Source organism: Lagenorhynchus albirostris, chromosome 8 (assembly GCF_949774975.1).
Source record: "Lagenorhynchus albirostris chromosome 8, mLagAlb1.1, whole genome shotgun sequence".
Lineage (NCBI taxonomy): Eukaryota > Metazoa > Chordata > Mammalia > Artiodactyla > Delphinidae > Lagenorhynchus > Lagenorhynchus albirostris.
The window spans coordinates 99,709,377-99,726,932 of NC_083102.1; the positions used below are offsets into that span (position 1 = coordinate 99,709,377).

At 38.4% G+C, this 17,556-nt stretch overlaps 1 non-coding gene across 1 annotated transcript; it reads right to left on the reverse strand.

Moving 5' to 3' along the window:
- Positions 1-14,827: 14,827 nt before the first annotated feature.
- LOC132524982 (U1 spliceosomal RNA) lies at positions 14,828-14,987 on the reverse strand. The gene has a single exon (XR_009542119.1). It is a non-coding gene; the product is annotated as a U1 spliceosomal RNA (small nuclear RNA).
- Between the last annotated feature and the right edge of the window lie 2,569 nt (positions 14,988-17,556).

Here is a 17,556-nt window from a genome sequence, read left to right on the forward strand (position 1 = left end):
ATTATTTTTAACAAAGCTCGAGTTGATGTTGATGTGTTTCTTTCTCAAAAGACAGTAAATGTGGACCTCCTTTAAAAGGAAAAAAATCTCAATATATCTTATGTTGACATATTATTTGTGTCATTTTTATACGTATAAATTCCTTATGTTTATAGTTTTTACACATCTGTAAAACCAAACACATTTACTAAATAAGTACCATAACAACCAAAAGCAACATTAATTCATAGTGACTGGTGATGTTTGTTGTTGCAATTCATAGTTGGGAGATGACATTTTGTATTTTATACTTTCCTGTCTCAACACTTAAATTTAAGCCTGCGGGACTGTCACACAAGCCATCACCATTATCGTGTAAACCACTGTTACCCTATTAAGGTGTGATCATCAACTTAGTTGTACACTTCAACATGCATGATTAGTTTAAAAACATTCCATCTATAAAAATCATTGCTTATTAGCTAGTAGCCCTGCTACTACTAACTGGCACAAAGGTGACTGAATCTGCATCAGCACAATAAAGTGCTGACTGCTGGGTTTCTCTGGCTGATTACACTGACCCCCCCTGCAAGCTAACTCACTTCTCCCACTGCTCCGTTCCACTGTAGCAGCTTGCATCCCTTCATCATCCCACTGTGCTGTAATGTCATTTAGCCTGCACTTGGCTCTGGGGCATCGTTTGGCATTAAGCCCACCTCTGATCTTTGATCGTTAGCATACAGCAATTAAAGTAACACACTTAACCACTGCAGGAAGGGGTCTCATAGCATCAAGTCAGGCTCTCAACAGTGGAAGCTAAAGTCTAACCTTATGATAAGGCTTTTCAGTGGCCGAAGTTTGTCTTTACAACTGGTAATCTGGGAAGGGGTGAATTATTGGCATTTTAACATTAGGCCTTTGCCCACTTAATGGGATCCACACATACTTATGTATCACGATATTAATCTTGAATAATGCATCTTTATATTATCTATTGGTAACAAAATAATTGTAAACACAAATATACATTCAGATATTAAATTACAAGGCAGTTCTGGGTTATAAGATGATCCAGGATATACCAACATTTTTTTTTTTTGCCATTAGCCATAAAATCAATATATAAAATTCAAAAGTTCACAGAAAACTCATGGACCCCTGAGAGTATGTCTACTAATATCCAGTAGTCTGCACAGCAATCAGAACCACCACTCGCCTGCAGGTCTGGGTTTACATAGACAAAAAGAGCAGATAGTCCTGGGCCCACTGTCCCTTTCTGGGCTCACCCACAGCCCAACAGTCATTCAAGCTGCAGACATCTCGCTCTAGTTCTTGGCTTTGACAGCATGTCAGACTCCTGCCTCAATTGGCCAGAATGAAAGCCACGCCACCCCAATTCCACTCTGCGTGATTCCCATTTCCTACTTCCATCCTGGTTTTTTTTGGTAGTTTTACATTTTACATTTATGTCTATGGTTCATTATGAAGTATGATATATATAATATGTGAGTTACTGGTGAAGATTCATTTCTTTTGCATAAGACATCCCATTATTCTAGCACCATTTGTTGAAAAGATGTCTTCTTCTCCAATGAATTGCCTTTATAACTTTGACAAAAATCAGTTGAGTACATTGATATGTTTTGTTCCTTTGATCTACGTGTCTGTCCCTTTGTAAGGTACCAATTGGTAGACAAACATGTTGAGAATGGGTTTATAGGAATAACCCCATGAACAGTGGTTCAGTATTTGCTAATCCAGTGTTTGTGGCAACTTCATAGAACATAACTACTGCAAATACGGAGAACTGACTGTGAATACATTTTCAGCCTTTTCTGCTCCCAGGCGACGTTTACTGAGGAAGTTACTGGAAGGTAGTTTCCACCAAACAAGTGAAAACACCAATTAATAGGAAGGCAGGAAATAGGAAAAAGAAGATGCAACAGATGTGAGAAGCAATGGGAATCCTGGGATGATTTTGAGGATGATTTTGACCTCTAACCAGAGTTGAGTACAAAGAAATACAATTGTTCTTGCTCTACCTTCCATGCTTATTGCCCGAATCAGCTGAGATCACTCATGTCACCCCACGGAAGCGTTCTTCTCTGTTACCCCTGAGAGTTGGAGGTTGGCTACGTTGAGCAGCTTAGGAGAAAACGTACCCTGTTCCCACCCTATCCCCAACCATATTCTTGCTGGACCACACTACAGCCTTACTAAAAGTTTTAACTATTTCACTGACCACTGACTTTCCCAAATGGTGCTTTGGTAATGTTTCAGGTAAACTGGAGCCATGTTGTGATCCTGGGAAAGATGCACATCAGCCTCTCTTATCCTGGAAACTTTTCTAACAGTGGCAAGATCGACCTGAGAGAGCAATTCTTAACACATCTAGATAACGTATTATTCTGTATACATAGATACAGGGAAAAACTATAAATAAAATGAAGGAAGGGATTAGTAAATCCTTCAACATAGTGGTTACCTTGGAGAGGACAGAGGAGTGGGATAAAATCAGGAAGGCATTTCTAAGGGGATGGTAATGTTCTATTCTTAAACTGGGTGATGTGTGCATAGCATTGGTTTTATTGCTGTTCAGACTACACATAGGAACACACACAAACATACAATCAAGCACACAGTGTCACACCCTTTACTTTATTCATCATACATTTAAGAAAACAATTAAAAAATTAGGGCTTCCCTGGTGGCGCAGTGGTTAAGAGTCCGCCTGCCGATGTAGGGGACACGGGTTCGTGCCCCGGTCCGCGAAGATCCCACATGCCGCGGAGCGGCTGGGCCCGTGAGCCATGGCCGCTGAGCCTGCGCGTCTGGAGCCTGTGCTCCGCAACGGGAGAAGCCACAGCAGGGAGAGGCCTGCGTACCGCAATTAAAAAAAAAAAAATTAGTCTTTTTCAAATCCCCAAATAGAAAATTTGAGAAGCCCTAGTAAATGTTTCTGGACTCCCCAAAGCCTTGTAATAGTTGGATTTTTTGGCTCTAGCGTTGAAGATTTTGGTCAACTGTTATTGTAGTACTTTCATTGACATTGATCTCTTATTTTTAAACATAAAAGGCTTTCTATGAAAAATATTTTCACATAAAGGAGAAGGAAAATTAGGTCAGGATTTGGATAGGGGCATTTAGTTGAATAATAAATCAGGTCATTGTCTTAAGCTAAGAGCACTTAAGAGTATCTCTTCCCACCGGGGATCTATTCTATATTTTCTTTCATTTTCTCCTCTGGTTTTCTGGCTCTTTGCTCACTGTAGCAGTTCCTTTCACATAAAGGTTTGCTTCAATTTGATCAAAATCTATTTTTTTCCCTAGTAGATTGAGACAAAGGAGAAATTCCTTACAAAGAAAAAAGTAATACGATGACAAAATCAATGTAGAGTAGAGGAAAATTGATCTAATTAATGGACATGTCTACATGGAGAAAAACATCAAAAGTGGTGGAACAGGGCTTCCCTGGTGGCGCAGTGGTTGAGAGTCCGCCTGCCGATGCAGGGGACACGGGTTCGTGCCCCGGTCTGGGAAGATCCCACATGCTGCGGAGCGGCTGGACCCGTGAGCCATGGCCGCTGAGCCTGCGTGTCCCGAGCCTGTGCTCCGCGACGGGAGAGGCCACAACAGTGAGAGGCTCGCATACTGCAAAAAAAAAAAAAAAAAAAAAAAAAAAAAAAGTGGTGGAACACATTGAATTAATTATTTAGAAAATTCCTATTTATACATGATAAGACAAATGGCCATTGACTGAAGTTGTGAAATACCCTATGTGTTCATCATTGCGTTCTCTGACGGTCGTCCCTGAACTCAATTCTTGTGAGATATTTTTGTTTTCTTTTTTGCATGTGGAATTCATTTTAATTTTGTACAAATAGGAAGCCAAGACCGTGTCATGTTAATCTTTTATTTCTCAATTTGCTGCACATGTGCAACTCCTGTTCTAGTGTCCTTTTCTATGTCAATGAGTAAGGAAACAATACTCCATTCTTTAGAAATGAAATAAGTTCAGGAGTATCTTCCTAATACTGAAAATGAGTGTCTTGAGAGCTAGGTCAAAAGGATGTTTACTGATAATCAGCTGAATTAAGTTTTGGAATAATCCCACTGGCTGAGGAGTTGAACAGGCGGATTTGCACTAGACTTCCTGCAGTTTTTCCATCCTCTCAATCCAGAGAACACCTTACTTGACATCTTCATTATCCTTACTTTTCCACCTTGAGAAGCTTAGCTTAGCTGATGGGCTGAGGGATCGTGAAAGTTCGCAAGTTGTAAGAAAAAGATAAACATTTGAGTGATGCCTCTGAAGGGAGATTCATTAGGACTTTCCCCGGACTTTTTTTGCGAATTCATCCGTTTATTGTGGGTGAGAGGTGGGCGTGAATTAGAAGTAGTCTGAGGAAATTCTTGCTGGCTTCAAAAGGATAGAATAAAATCTTCCAAATTCTACAATGCATATTAGTCTTTTCCCCTACTTCATTATCTTGGGACCTTAAATAGCTCAGTTTTAGAGAAATGAGGTGTTTTTATGCACCCTGATATGACTGCACATATATTTTTAACTGTAGAATATATGTTATTTTCAATAAATGATCTTGAAATTTTCTAGTGGTCTTAGAATTATCACTTGCCTTCCATCCTCTGAGCATCCTCTCCCTGGATGCTGTACATCTTTGTCATAACACTTGTGTTTGCTGCTAACTGTCTACTTTCTCTGCTAGTCTTTTCATTTCTGTGAGGTCAGGACCTGGCTCTCACATCCCCAATTTCCAGTCTTCGGTGAATGCCTCAAATATATCCACTGAGTATATGAATGGATATTAAATAAGACTTACTAGTGTCATGCTAATGTTGTGTATGCTTTATAAATGAAAAGATAATTATATTTTCTAACAAGGACAAAGCTTGAATCATTGAAGTGTGGTTTTTCTGAAAATGTGTTCTATAGAAAATTAGTTCTATGAGATTTTAGCAGTTAGCAAAACAAAAACCTCTCTTCTTATTTCATAATTAAAGCTATTTGGAGAGTTGGAACTTGCCAGATGAAGCAAAATTGAACTTGTTACTTTACTGTGGGATAGAGAAATGCATTTAATAGGTGAAAATCTTCTTAATAGAGTGCAAATCTGTAAGTGGGGAGAGAGTCCGCATCATTTCTCAGTCTTATTTGACTGAAAATGGCCTTTTCAGGAAGCTTCCTGCAGGAACAATATTTCACTTTGGGAACTGCTGTGTTCAAACATGGCATGTACTTTTGTTTAACTGAATATTCCATTTCAATTCATCTGCCCTTTGGCCTCATATTATTTATGATCACATGTGCAACACGGACGTAGGAGGGAGACGAGCATTGCTTGAGAACCCATCCCCATCATCGTTCGGTATCTAGTGGCTCTTTAGCACTTGCAGTGACCTAGTGAGACAGGCTCCACTGTCCCTACCTTACAGATGGGGAGACTGAGGCTCCAGAGAGGTGACATAAGCTCTCAATGTCAGTACAGCTAACATGTTGCAGGACGGGAGTCTAATTCAGGTTCACCTGGTTCCGAGGTACACGTGTGCTCCACTGATTTCATCAAGTTTTAAATTTGGGCCTTTCCATGACATCTGTCCTCACGACTGGGAAATTCCATGGCACCAGCAGCATCCCTGAGAGGGGCACCTGGAAGGGTCCTGCCTCCACGACCCCTGGTGAGAGAGCCTGTCCCTTTCCTGCTCCTTGGAAACTTTTCTTCTTTTCAGTTCCAGTTGTCTGCTATATTTTCTGCTCTTAAATTCTTTGAGGCCTCCCCACTTCCTTGTGATGATTCCTTCTCTTACTATTTCTTCTTTCTGAAATAACATTGCTTTTGTCTGAGACAAAGTTTGAAAGAAGGAGGAAACTTATTTTGAGTTCTTAATATATGTTTTATGCCCTTCAGCCTCATTTGATTGGGAGTGTCTACCATTTTCTTACTATTTATGAGTGTCTTTTATCTGCAAAGAATATTAACCACTTGTGTTTTACATGGATCACATATGTTCTCTCCTTTTATTTCCCTTTTAATTTTGTGGATAGATTTTTATAATGTACATAAGATTTAAATTATATATAATTATATCTAGTTATATATAGTCCCTTACCATTTCTTCTAGCGTGTTGATTCTTGTTTTTTTTCTTAGACATTTTCAGGCTACTCAGACATTAGTTTAGAGCTGTGTATTCCTCACTTATTTTTGAATGTATTTTTTTGTGTACTAGTGTATGTGAAATGCTGTTTAAACCACATATGTATAATTAAGTAAATGAATAAATAATCAAGTAAAAATATAGTTTGTTATCCCAGATGCTATGCTCACTGTTACATGCTTGGCACCTGAAGGAGAGCCAGGCCTGCCTCAGACGCTCAGTGGATGCTGGTTGAGTCAACAGTGGGTGATCATACTGTACTACAAGGTTTATGGAGGATGTCCTTACTGTTCTTATAGGTTGGGGAAGAAACTTCTGTTGAGCTGATATGGTAGGCCAGTCAGTCAGTAAAAGTTATCTGTATTCTTCCCATCTAGCCAAAGAATGCCCATTTTTCATATATGAAGGAGAGAGGCAGCTTCTTTTTCCATTAAGGTTTGTATACAAGTGCCTAAGTAGAAAATGATTTTGTTGGCTTTCATTGAGACTTGTGTTCCTATCTGGAAAAGTCCTACAGAAATGAAGGTTTCAGTCATTTTTATATATCCAAAAGGTAAAGTTGGATATTTAGCAAATAAAAATACAGGATATCCAATTAAATTTGAAAAATAGCTCTAGCTGCCAAATTTTTGTAATTTATTGGCAAAAGCTGAATACAGGACATTTAGGCCATCCTGATGAAGTCGATACAGGAAGCAAGAGAAATATGCAGGATGCCTGGCAAACTTACCATGAAGATTACTATCCTCCCTCTGCCCTCCCCTCAGAAAAAGCCCCCATGCACAGATGGTCCCTGGAGGCCCTGCTCCTCCCATGCTCTGGGGCAGGCCCTACTAATGCCTGCTTTTGATGCTCCAAGATGGTTCTTTTGTGAAACATTAAGTCATTCGTACTTATTGAAGACTTACTAGATGGGAAGAGCTTGCTGAGCTCTGAAAGATATAAAAATGATGGAGAAATAGTACAGTTGTGGACTGCATGTCTATGCCCCCACTATGGGATTAATGTTTTTATGGGAAGAGGAAGAGAGACCAGAGCTTTCTCCCATCTGGAGCACACAGAGAAGAAGCACACAGGGAGATGGTGGCCGCCCTCCAGCCCAGAGAAGAGGCCTCAGAATGGAACCCACCTCACCATCACGTTGATCCTGGACTTCTGGCCTCCAGAACTGTGAGAAATAAATTTCTACTGTTAAAGCCACAGTCTATAGTATTTCATTATGGCAGCCAGAGCTGACTAGTACAGCATTACCCTCAACAAGTTTAAAAGGAGACAAATGTGTAAACACCCTAAGTATCATAAAAATACCATATTAGAGATAAATGTTGTGTTATGGGTGTACTTATTAATTAAAAAAAAAATTTCCCTTTCCCCACCTTTGCATCTCATAAGAATGTGAGCTCCATGGGACAGTGGTTTTTATTTTGCTCACAGTTGTAGCTCCAGTACCTGGCACGGAGTAGGCACTTTCCAAATGTTTGTCAAATAAAAGAAAGGCTTGGTGAATGACAAAAAGGAAATGTAAGTGAACTCTAACAGAAAGGATTAGAGATAATTCCATGAAGAAGGGTTATGAAGTTCCATGCAGTGGAGATGGAAGCACGGTTAGTTCCGCCTGAGAGAGCAGTGTAAACAAATACGGGAAGTCATGAATTTTATGAACAGTCTGAAACAGGTGATAACTGGCATATATAGACTTAAAAAGTAGTTTGTATTATATGGTAGAGAAACTTGAAAGTCATGATGAAGCTTTTTGAACTTTATTCTATAAGCTACTCTTTCTCCATGGAAGTCAGATGATAGTAGGTATTCCATGAAAATGATGCTCTGTAGCACATTAATTGGAAACATATTATTTTTTATATGCCTCTCTTAAAGATCAATTCAGATATAAAGGCCCTAAGGACACCTGTAGTAAAACCAACTAACCAACTTACCAACCAAACACAAAAGTCTGTTTACCCCTAGTTAATGCAATCAATTCTCAGACTTATTTGACAATGGAATCTTTATCTCAAGGGCCATTTTTGTTTAACTTGTGGATTGAATGCTCTGGATTGCCAGTCCCTGGAATCTGTGGAGACTTGAATTTTGCTGTGGCATCACCCATTCTTTCTACACTGTCCAATGACGAGTTCATAAAGTAGGGTTTAATGCAGAGACTTGCATTCTAGTCTAGCTTTGCAACTAATTCAGGTTATTTATTCAACCTCCATGAGCATTATTTTGCAGCCATAAAATGAAGAGATTGAAAAAAATCATCTTTAATTTCTATGATTTTATGCTCAATTCCCTTGAGAAGCCTAGATTTCAGCTCAGTGAGAAAAATGTCCTTGAGATCTGAGGACAAGATGACCTCAGATACGGGATGATGTTGCAATTTCCTCAGAGACCTGCTTCCAGGCTATAACTTCTTCCTCTCTGGACACATCATTTATATTCTAACATTTAACAGTTGAATCTGCCTTCCATCCTGGACTTATTTCCCTGGAGAAGCAGGTGGAGCTCTCGGGTATCAGCTTGGTTGTAAAATTTTGCCAATTAGTTTGGAACAAAACTGTTGAGGTCACAATTCTCCAGATGATGATGTTTTTCCACATTCTAATCTAATTTGTGGAATCTGTGCGGTTGTTCAGTCCTGATTATTATGATTAACATATAAATATGAGCATAGTAAACATTATAAGAAATGGTACTAGACAGTTTGATCAATTGTTTAAAAAGTGACTGATTCAAATTGCTTAAAATAAGCCCTTATGCTTGACCATACAGTCAGAGGACATAAAATAGCACAAGAGCCCTTGTTTGTAATATAATTAAACAAATAATTATTCTCTGCTCCTTATAACCCACCAACCTGGCAAAGTGTGAATTTTGTGTTTATATATGAGGATAAGTCATACTTCCCACCAATCAAAATTCAAAATGGAAGAAAGGAGAGATCATAACAAGTGTTCTCCCTACATCATCCCTCCAGCTACTTATTTTCTCTTTCCAAATAAAACCAATGTTTAGTTTTGCCTTAAGTGAGAGCATCTTATGCTTGTATATACAAACAAATAATTATTTATTGCTCCACTTCTTTGCCCAAATTCTGTCATTTGTTCTGAGCCTTTGGCAATGTGCGTATTGATTCTTTTGAAAAAAGTAGCAGTCATGACACTGCAGAGTATCGTGCATCTTAGAATTGCCTTGAGTTCTGACCCGTATATCTATTGACCTACAGGCAGCCTCATACCCTCGGGTGCCATACTAACATCTTCACATTTTTGTGAGTGTTAGGACTGAAGGAGGTTGAGAAGGTCTAAACAGTACAACGTGTAGTTTCCCAAATCCACCTGATTCTCAGTTGCCTCTTTCTCTGTACAGGTGGCTCCATCTTCAAGCGTCTCCTTCTTCTTTCTTCACGTGTGTGACTCTTACCCCAGCATTAGGACAGCTCTCCCCGTGTCTCCTTCAGGATATACATACACGCATGCCCCAGTCCAGTCGACTTAGGAGTTCTGCTTCTGTGCTCCCATGGCCGCTGAGCCACCTTGTCACACTGTGTTGTCATTGTCCTTTCACCTGTTTCCTCACTAATTTGAGGGCACGAATTAGATTTTTCATATTTGAATTTTTATCTAACTCAAGGCCTGATAAATACAAGGTTACTCAATAAATAAAGATTGAATAAATGGGAATAGAAAATATTAAGTTATCAGTGGAGAAAATGGGTTCCACAATTAATTTATTTGCCTCTAACCCCAAGACTTGTTAGGAAAACACACACACGTACACACCACTGAACAGTACAGTCTAGTGGTTACCAGTGCTGTCTAGAGTCAGATTCTTCTCTTCCCTGCACCGACACTAAGCTGTGGGTCCTCGGGAAGTCTACTTAACCAGTCTGTGCCTCTTTTTAAGAAGCATAAAATAAGAATAACAATAGTCCCTAATTCATAAGTGTCTTATGAGGAATAAATGAATATGTATATGTGTGTGTGTGTGTGTGTGTGTGTGTGTGTGAGAGAGAGAGAGAGAGAGAGAGAGAGAGAGAGGGCTTGAATAAGAGTTTAATAAATATTAATTATTATTTACTAAGTAATAATAGGGATTCGGAATCCAGAGTAATTTGGCTCAGATAATTTGACATAATGAACCAATTCATGTATAAATAAATAAATGGCTACTCTTAAATGTGTTCCTTCCATATTTCAGTGAAAAGTCGTAACTTACTCATCTGCTCAAGACAAAAATCTGGGGATGATCCTTGACTCATCTTGGTGTCTCACCCACCTCCTCCTTCCATCTAATCTGTCACCCAGTTGTGATGATTCCATCTTCTAAATATCTCACAAATCTCTTCACTTCTCTCCAACCCTCTTGTTAGCTGCCCTATTCAAGGCCATGTTATATCTTCCCTGGACTACTTCCAGAGCCCCTAATCTAATCTTGCTGTTTCCAGGCTTGTTCCTTTTCTATTCTATTTCCATATTGCAGGCAGAAGGGATTTCCAAAAAGGCTAGTTTTAAATTATATCACTCCCCAGATGAAAACCCTTCCAGGATTCTTCCTGAGGTCTTAGTTCCTTAACTTGTATTGCAGGATCTGGAAATGTGTGGGGTTTGCCCATGTCTCCAATTTCCTGTCATTCTCAACCTTGTACTCTACACTTCATCCATACTTTCTGTTGTTGCATTGGGCTGGACTCCTCTTGAGTCTAGTCTTCTGCTGAAACAATTTATCTTTTCTCCTCCACTCCCTATTCTTCTGAAAATCTCATTGGAATTCTCAGTTATATTCACAAGGGTAAAGAGATTCTGATACCAAAAAATTGGATAACTGCTTCCCTAAGGTAGTGACCTGGCCAGGATAACCTAGAGTGAGCCTACAACCAATATGCCTACACATGCTATAGGAGGTGTCCTGCTAGTCGGAAGGACAGAAACTTCAAAGGTGGCTACCATTAATATCCTCTGAGAGATAAAGTTAATGAATGCATGAAACACATAAAGAGATACTATTAAAAAATAAAGATGGAAAAGAAGAAGATATTCAAAGTACAAAAAGAGCTCTTAGAAGTTAAAAATGTGACAACAAAATTGAAAGATAGAAGGAATGAAAGATAGAGCACAGGAGCTCTCTAAGACAGCAGAACATAAAGAAGACAAAATGTAAGACACCAGAAATTGAGAAGATTTTCTGAGACATCCAACAGCTGAAGAATAGAAATTCCAAAAGAAGGAAGAAACATATTAAACAGAAGAGAGGAAATAATGAAAGCAACGATTCAAGAAATTTCTCAAGACTGAAGGATATGAGTTCCTAAGCTAAAGGCACACCTGAACACCAGTGTGCCCGGCACCAGCATGCATCGTTGCAACATTTGAGGAAGAAATGGTTTCCAAACAAACAATTAAGAATCAAAATAGCATTGAACTTGTCAGCAGCAACACCGGAACACAAAAGATAATGGAGCAGTGTCTGGAGGGAACAGCAATACTTGAATCTATAATTCCCAGTTGTCTTTATGTAATACTTGATTTTTCTTACTGTTTCCTGGTTCTTTGGTTGCAACTACTAATTAATATAAAGCAGCCAAAATCCTGATGATTAAAGAGAGCAGAAAGCCAACATAATGGAAGAGTAAAGATGACAGCACTGTCCTCTCCAGGGTGGCCTTTATGGAGTTCAGCATTACAGTTAACTCAGGACAGTCTTAGACATTGTATAAAGACACGGTAATGGGATAAACAGTCTCTGGCTTACAATGGTTCGACCTAGGATTTTTTGACTTTACAGTGGTGTAAAATTGATATGCTTTCAGTAGAAGTTTCACTTTGAATTTTGATCCTTTCCCTGGTGAGCATGATGCAGTCTGATCCCCTCTCCTGATGCTGGGCTGTGGCAGCCACAGCTCCCTCTCAGCCCAGGATCATGGGGCGATAACCATTCTATACCCAGACAACAGTTCAGTTTTTCACTTTCAGTACAGCATTCAATAAATTATTTGAGATAGTGCACACTGTATTATAAAATAAGCCTGTGTTAGATGATTTTGCCCAACTATAGGCTAATATAAATGTCTGAGCATGCTTAAGGTAGACAGGCTAAGCTATGATGTTCTGTAAGTTAGGTGTATTAAAGGTACTTTCAACTTACAATATTTTCAATTTACAGTTGGTTTATTGGGTTGTAACCCCATTGTAAGTCAAGGAAGATTTGTACTTTCAGCTGGTAATCGTTTTTCCTCTTTGTTCAACAGTGAATCTCTATCTAATTAATCCTTTACTCTGGAAGGGACAGGTCATGCATGATTAATTTTTAAATTATATAATAGTTGATTTTTAAAATACATGCAAAATACAGTAAGTAATGAAGCATAACAACAAGACGAAAAGTTGGGAACCCAGCTGCTAACTTAAAAACTAGAGTATTATTTATACCATTGCATCATCTTTCATACTCTTTCTCAGTCCCATTCCCCTGACACCATACAGAAGTAGCCACTACCCTGCATTTTGTTTTTATTATTCCCTAGTTTTAAAACATCTAAAGACTAAATACCCATATGATACAATTAAGGCATTTTTCTATATCCCATTTCTAAAATCCAATTCGAATTACAAAGAATGAAAATACAGGGAAAAAACCCACTCATCTTTAATAAAGCAAAGAAGTAGCTATAATAGAACATTAAACACAAATTATGAAGCCTAATCTGTGAAATCAAGACCCAGGGAACATAAGGGAGCTGAAACCTAGCACCTAGTGCTTCAGACTTAAAGCAGGAGGCAGTTTCTTTAAGAGTGTTATCTAGGAAGTGTGGCCAAGATGGCGGAGTAGAAAGACTCAGAGCTCACTTCCTCTCATGGGCACACAAAAATCACAATTTTCTGTAGAACAACCATTGATGGAAAAGACTGGAACCTACTAGAAAATATTTTCTACATCTAAAGACGTAAAGAAGGAACCACAGTGAGGTGGGGATGAGGGGCAAACTTGCAATATAATCAAATCCGATACTTGTAAGGTGGGTGACCCACAAAATAGAGAATAATTATTCTATTGCAGAGATTCTTGTAAGGTGGGTGACCCACAAAATAGAGAATAATTATCTCTATTGCAGAGATTCTCCCACAGGAGTGAGAGCCTCCCCATGTGAGGCTCCCCAGCTCAGGGGTCTGGCACGAGGAAGATGAGCCCCCAGAGTATTTGGCTTTGAAGGCCAGCAGGGCTTAATTTCAGGAGCCCCACAGGACTAAGGGAAATAGAAACGTCACTCTTAAACTGCACACACAAACTCTCACATGTGCCAGGACTCAGGATAAAAGCAGTAATTTGATAGGAGCCTAGGCCAGACCTACCTGCTGGTCTTGGGGAGTCTCCTGGAGTGGCAGTGGGGTGGCTGTGGCTTACCCTGGGGACATAGACATTTGTGGCAGACATATTTGGGAACATTAAACCACATGAACACTGCTGCTGGTGGCTGCCATCTTGGTGGCTCATTATCACCGAGACCTGACCCTACCCAACAGCCTGTAGGCACCAGTGCTGGGAAACCTCAGGCCAAACAACTAACTGGGTGGGGCTATGCCAGCAGACAGCCTGCCTAAAGACTTCCTGAACCTACAGCCACCTCTAGACATGACCCTAGACATGGCCTTGCCCACCAGAGGGACCAAGACCCAGCTCCACCCACCAGTGGGCAGGCCCCAACCCTTCTCTCCAGGAAGCCTGCAAAAGCCTCTAAACCAACCTCACTCACCAGGGCTGAGATGCATAGGATGCCTCCTACAGAGGACCACTCCCCCAAGGTCAAGAAACATAACTAATTTACTACAAACGTAAGAATACAAATAACAACTTAGACAAAATGGGGTGGCAGAGGAATATGTTTCAGATGAAGGAACAAGATAAAACCCCAGAAGAAGAACTAAGTGAAGTGAAGATAGGCAATCTACCTGAGAAAGAGTTCAGATTAATGATTGTAAAGATGATCAAAGAACTCAGGAGGAGAATGGATGCACAGAGCAAGAAGCTAGAAGTTTTAAACAAAGAGTTAGAAAATATAGAGAACAACCAAATGGAGATGAAGAATACAATAACTGAAATGAAAAATACACTAGAAGGAATCAATACTAGACTAAATGATACAGAGTAACAAATCAGTGAGCTGGAAGACAGAGTAGTGGAAATCACTGCTGCTGAATAGAAAAAAGAATTAAAAGAAATGAGGACGGTTTAAGAGACCTCTGGGACAACATCAAGCACAGTAATATACTCGTTATAGGGGTCTGAGAAGGACAAGAGAGAGAGAAAGGGCCTGATAAAATATTTGAAGACATAAAAGGTGAAAACTTCCCTAACCCGAGAAAGGTTACAGTCACCCATGTCTGTGAAGTGTAGAGAGTCCTGTACAGGTTGAACCCAAAGGGGAAGACACCAAGAGTCCATGCAATCAAAATGACAAAAACTAAAGGTAAAGAGAAAATATTAAAAGCAGCAAGGGAAAAGCAACAAATAACATATAAGGGAACTCCCATTAAGCCATCAGCTGATTTTTCAGGAGAAAGCCTGCAGGCCGGAAAGGAATGGAACAATTTATTTAAAGTGATGAAAGAGAAAAACTTACAACCAAGACTACTCTACCCAGCAAGGCTCTGTTTTCAGATTTTTTTTTTTCTTAACCAGGGGAGAGTGTGAATGCAGACCCCACTACCACAAATTATGCAGTCAATTTTCCATTTAGGGAACTTGCAGGGGTCAGCACATCCAGAGTACAATGGATAAGCCTTGCCCTGGGAAAACCACCTTCATGATCATGGTATCTCCCTTGTCAGGTAAGTATATTCTCTTTCAGATTTGATGGAGAAATCAAAAGCTTTATAGATAAGCAAAAGCTAAAAGTGTTCAGTATCACCAAACCAGCTTTACAATAAATGTTAACTTCTCGAGGTGAAAAAGAAAAAGCCACAACTAGAAATAAGAAAATTACAAAATAAAAAAGCTCACTGGTAAAGGAAAACATAAAGTAAAGGCAGGAAATCATCCACACACAAAGCTAGTAGGGAGGTTAAAGGACAAAATTAGTAAAATCATCTATATCCACAATAAGCAGTTAAGGGGTACACAAAACAATTAGATGTAAAATATGATATCAAAACAGTAATCATGAGGGGAGGAAAGTACAAATGCAGGGATTTAAAAGTGCTTTTGAAATTAAGAGATCAACAACTTAAAACAGTCTCATATATATATTAATCTCATATATATATATCTCATATATATATATATATATATATATAGAGAGAGAGAGAGAGAGAGGAAGAGAGAGAGAGAGAGATGGGGGGAGATAGAGTCTATATATATGTATATATGTATACATGTATATATATAGACTGCTATACAAAAATCTCATGGTAACTGCACACCAAAAATCTACAATAAATATACATACAGATAAGAAAAAGGAATCCAAACACAACACTAAGATAATCACCAGATTGGGAGAAAAAAGAACAAAAGAAGAAGAAAGGGGAAAAAATGACCTACAAACACAAATCTAAAACAATTAACAAAATGACAGTAAGAACATACATATTGATAATTACTTAAAATTTAAATGGACTAAATGCTCTAACTAAAAGACAAAGAGTGGTTGAATGGATAAAAAAAGAAAACTCTGTGTATAAGTGGCCTACAAGAGATTAACATCAGATCTAGAGACACATACAGACTGAAGGTGAGGGGATGGAAAAGGTATTCCATGCAAATGGAAATCAAAAGAAAGCCAGGGTAGCAATACTTATAGCAGACAAAATAGACTAAAATAAAATAAACTTTAAAAACTAAACTAAAATAAAATAGACTAAAATAAAGACTCTTATAAGAGACAAAGAAGGACACTACATAATGATCAAGGGATCAATCCAAGAAGAAGTTCTAACAATTAGAAATATATGTGCACCAAACATAAGAGCACCTCAATATATAAGACACATATTAACAGACATAAAAAGAAATTGACAGTAACACAATAATAGTAAGGACTTTATTATTATTATTATTTTTAATATTACAAGACTTTAACACCACACATATCAATGGACAGATCATCCAGACAAAAAATCAATAAGGAAACACAGGCATAAAACATTAAACTAAGCAGACTTAATTGATATATTTAGAGAGCATTCCATCCAAAAGCAGTAGAATACACATTCTTTTCAAGTGCACATGGAATATTCTCCAGGATAGATTACATACTAGGCCAAAAAACAAGCCTCAGTAAATTTAAGAAACTGAAATTATATCAAGCATCTTTTCTGACCACAATGCTATAAGTCTAGATATCAACTACAAGAAAAAAAGCTGCAAAAACCTACAGACACGTGGAGGCTAAACAATATGCTACTAAACAACCAATGGATCACTGAAGAAATCAAAGAAGAAATTAAAAAATACCTAGATACAAATGAAAACAAAAACACGACAACTCAAAACCTATGGGATGCAGCAAAAGCAGTTCTATGAGGGAAGTTTATAGCAATACAAGCTTACCTCGGGAAACAAGAAAGATCTCAAATAAACAACCTAACCTTACACCTAAAGCAACTAGAGAAAGAAGAACAAACAAAACCCAAAGTTAGTAGTAGGAAAGAAATAATAAATATCAGAGCAAAAATAAATGAAATAGGGACAAAAAAATAGAAAAGTTCAATGAAACTAAAAGCTGGTTCTTTGAAAAGATAAACCAAATTGATAAACCTTTAGCCAGATTCATCAAGAAAAAAAAGGAGAGGGCCCAAACCAATAAGATCAGAAAGGAAAAGTTACAACTGAAACCAACCACAGAAATACAAAGTATCATAAGAGACTACTAAGAACAATTATACACCAATAAACTGGACAACCTAGAAGAAATGGACGCATTCTTAGAAAGGTACAATCTCCCAGAACTGAACCAGGAAGAAGTAGAAAATATGAACAGATCAATTACCAGTAATGAAATTGAGTCAGTAATTTAAAAACTCCCAACAAACAAAAGTCCAGGACCAGATGACTTCACAGGTGAATTCCATCAAACATTTAGAGAAGAGTTAATGCCTATCCTTCTGCAATTATTCCAAAAAATTTCAGAAGAAAGAACACTTCCAGACTGATTCTATGTGGCCACCATCACCCTGTTACCAAAAACCAGACAAAGATATCACAAAAAAAAAGAAAATTACTGACCAATATCACTGATGAACATAGATGCCAAAATCCTCAACAAAATACTAGCAAACTGAATCCAACAATATATTAAAAGGATCATACACCATGATCTAGTGGAATTTATCCCATGGATGAGGAGTTTTGAATATCCACAAATCAGTCAATGTGATACACCACAACAACAAACTGAAGAAAAAAAC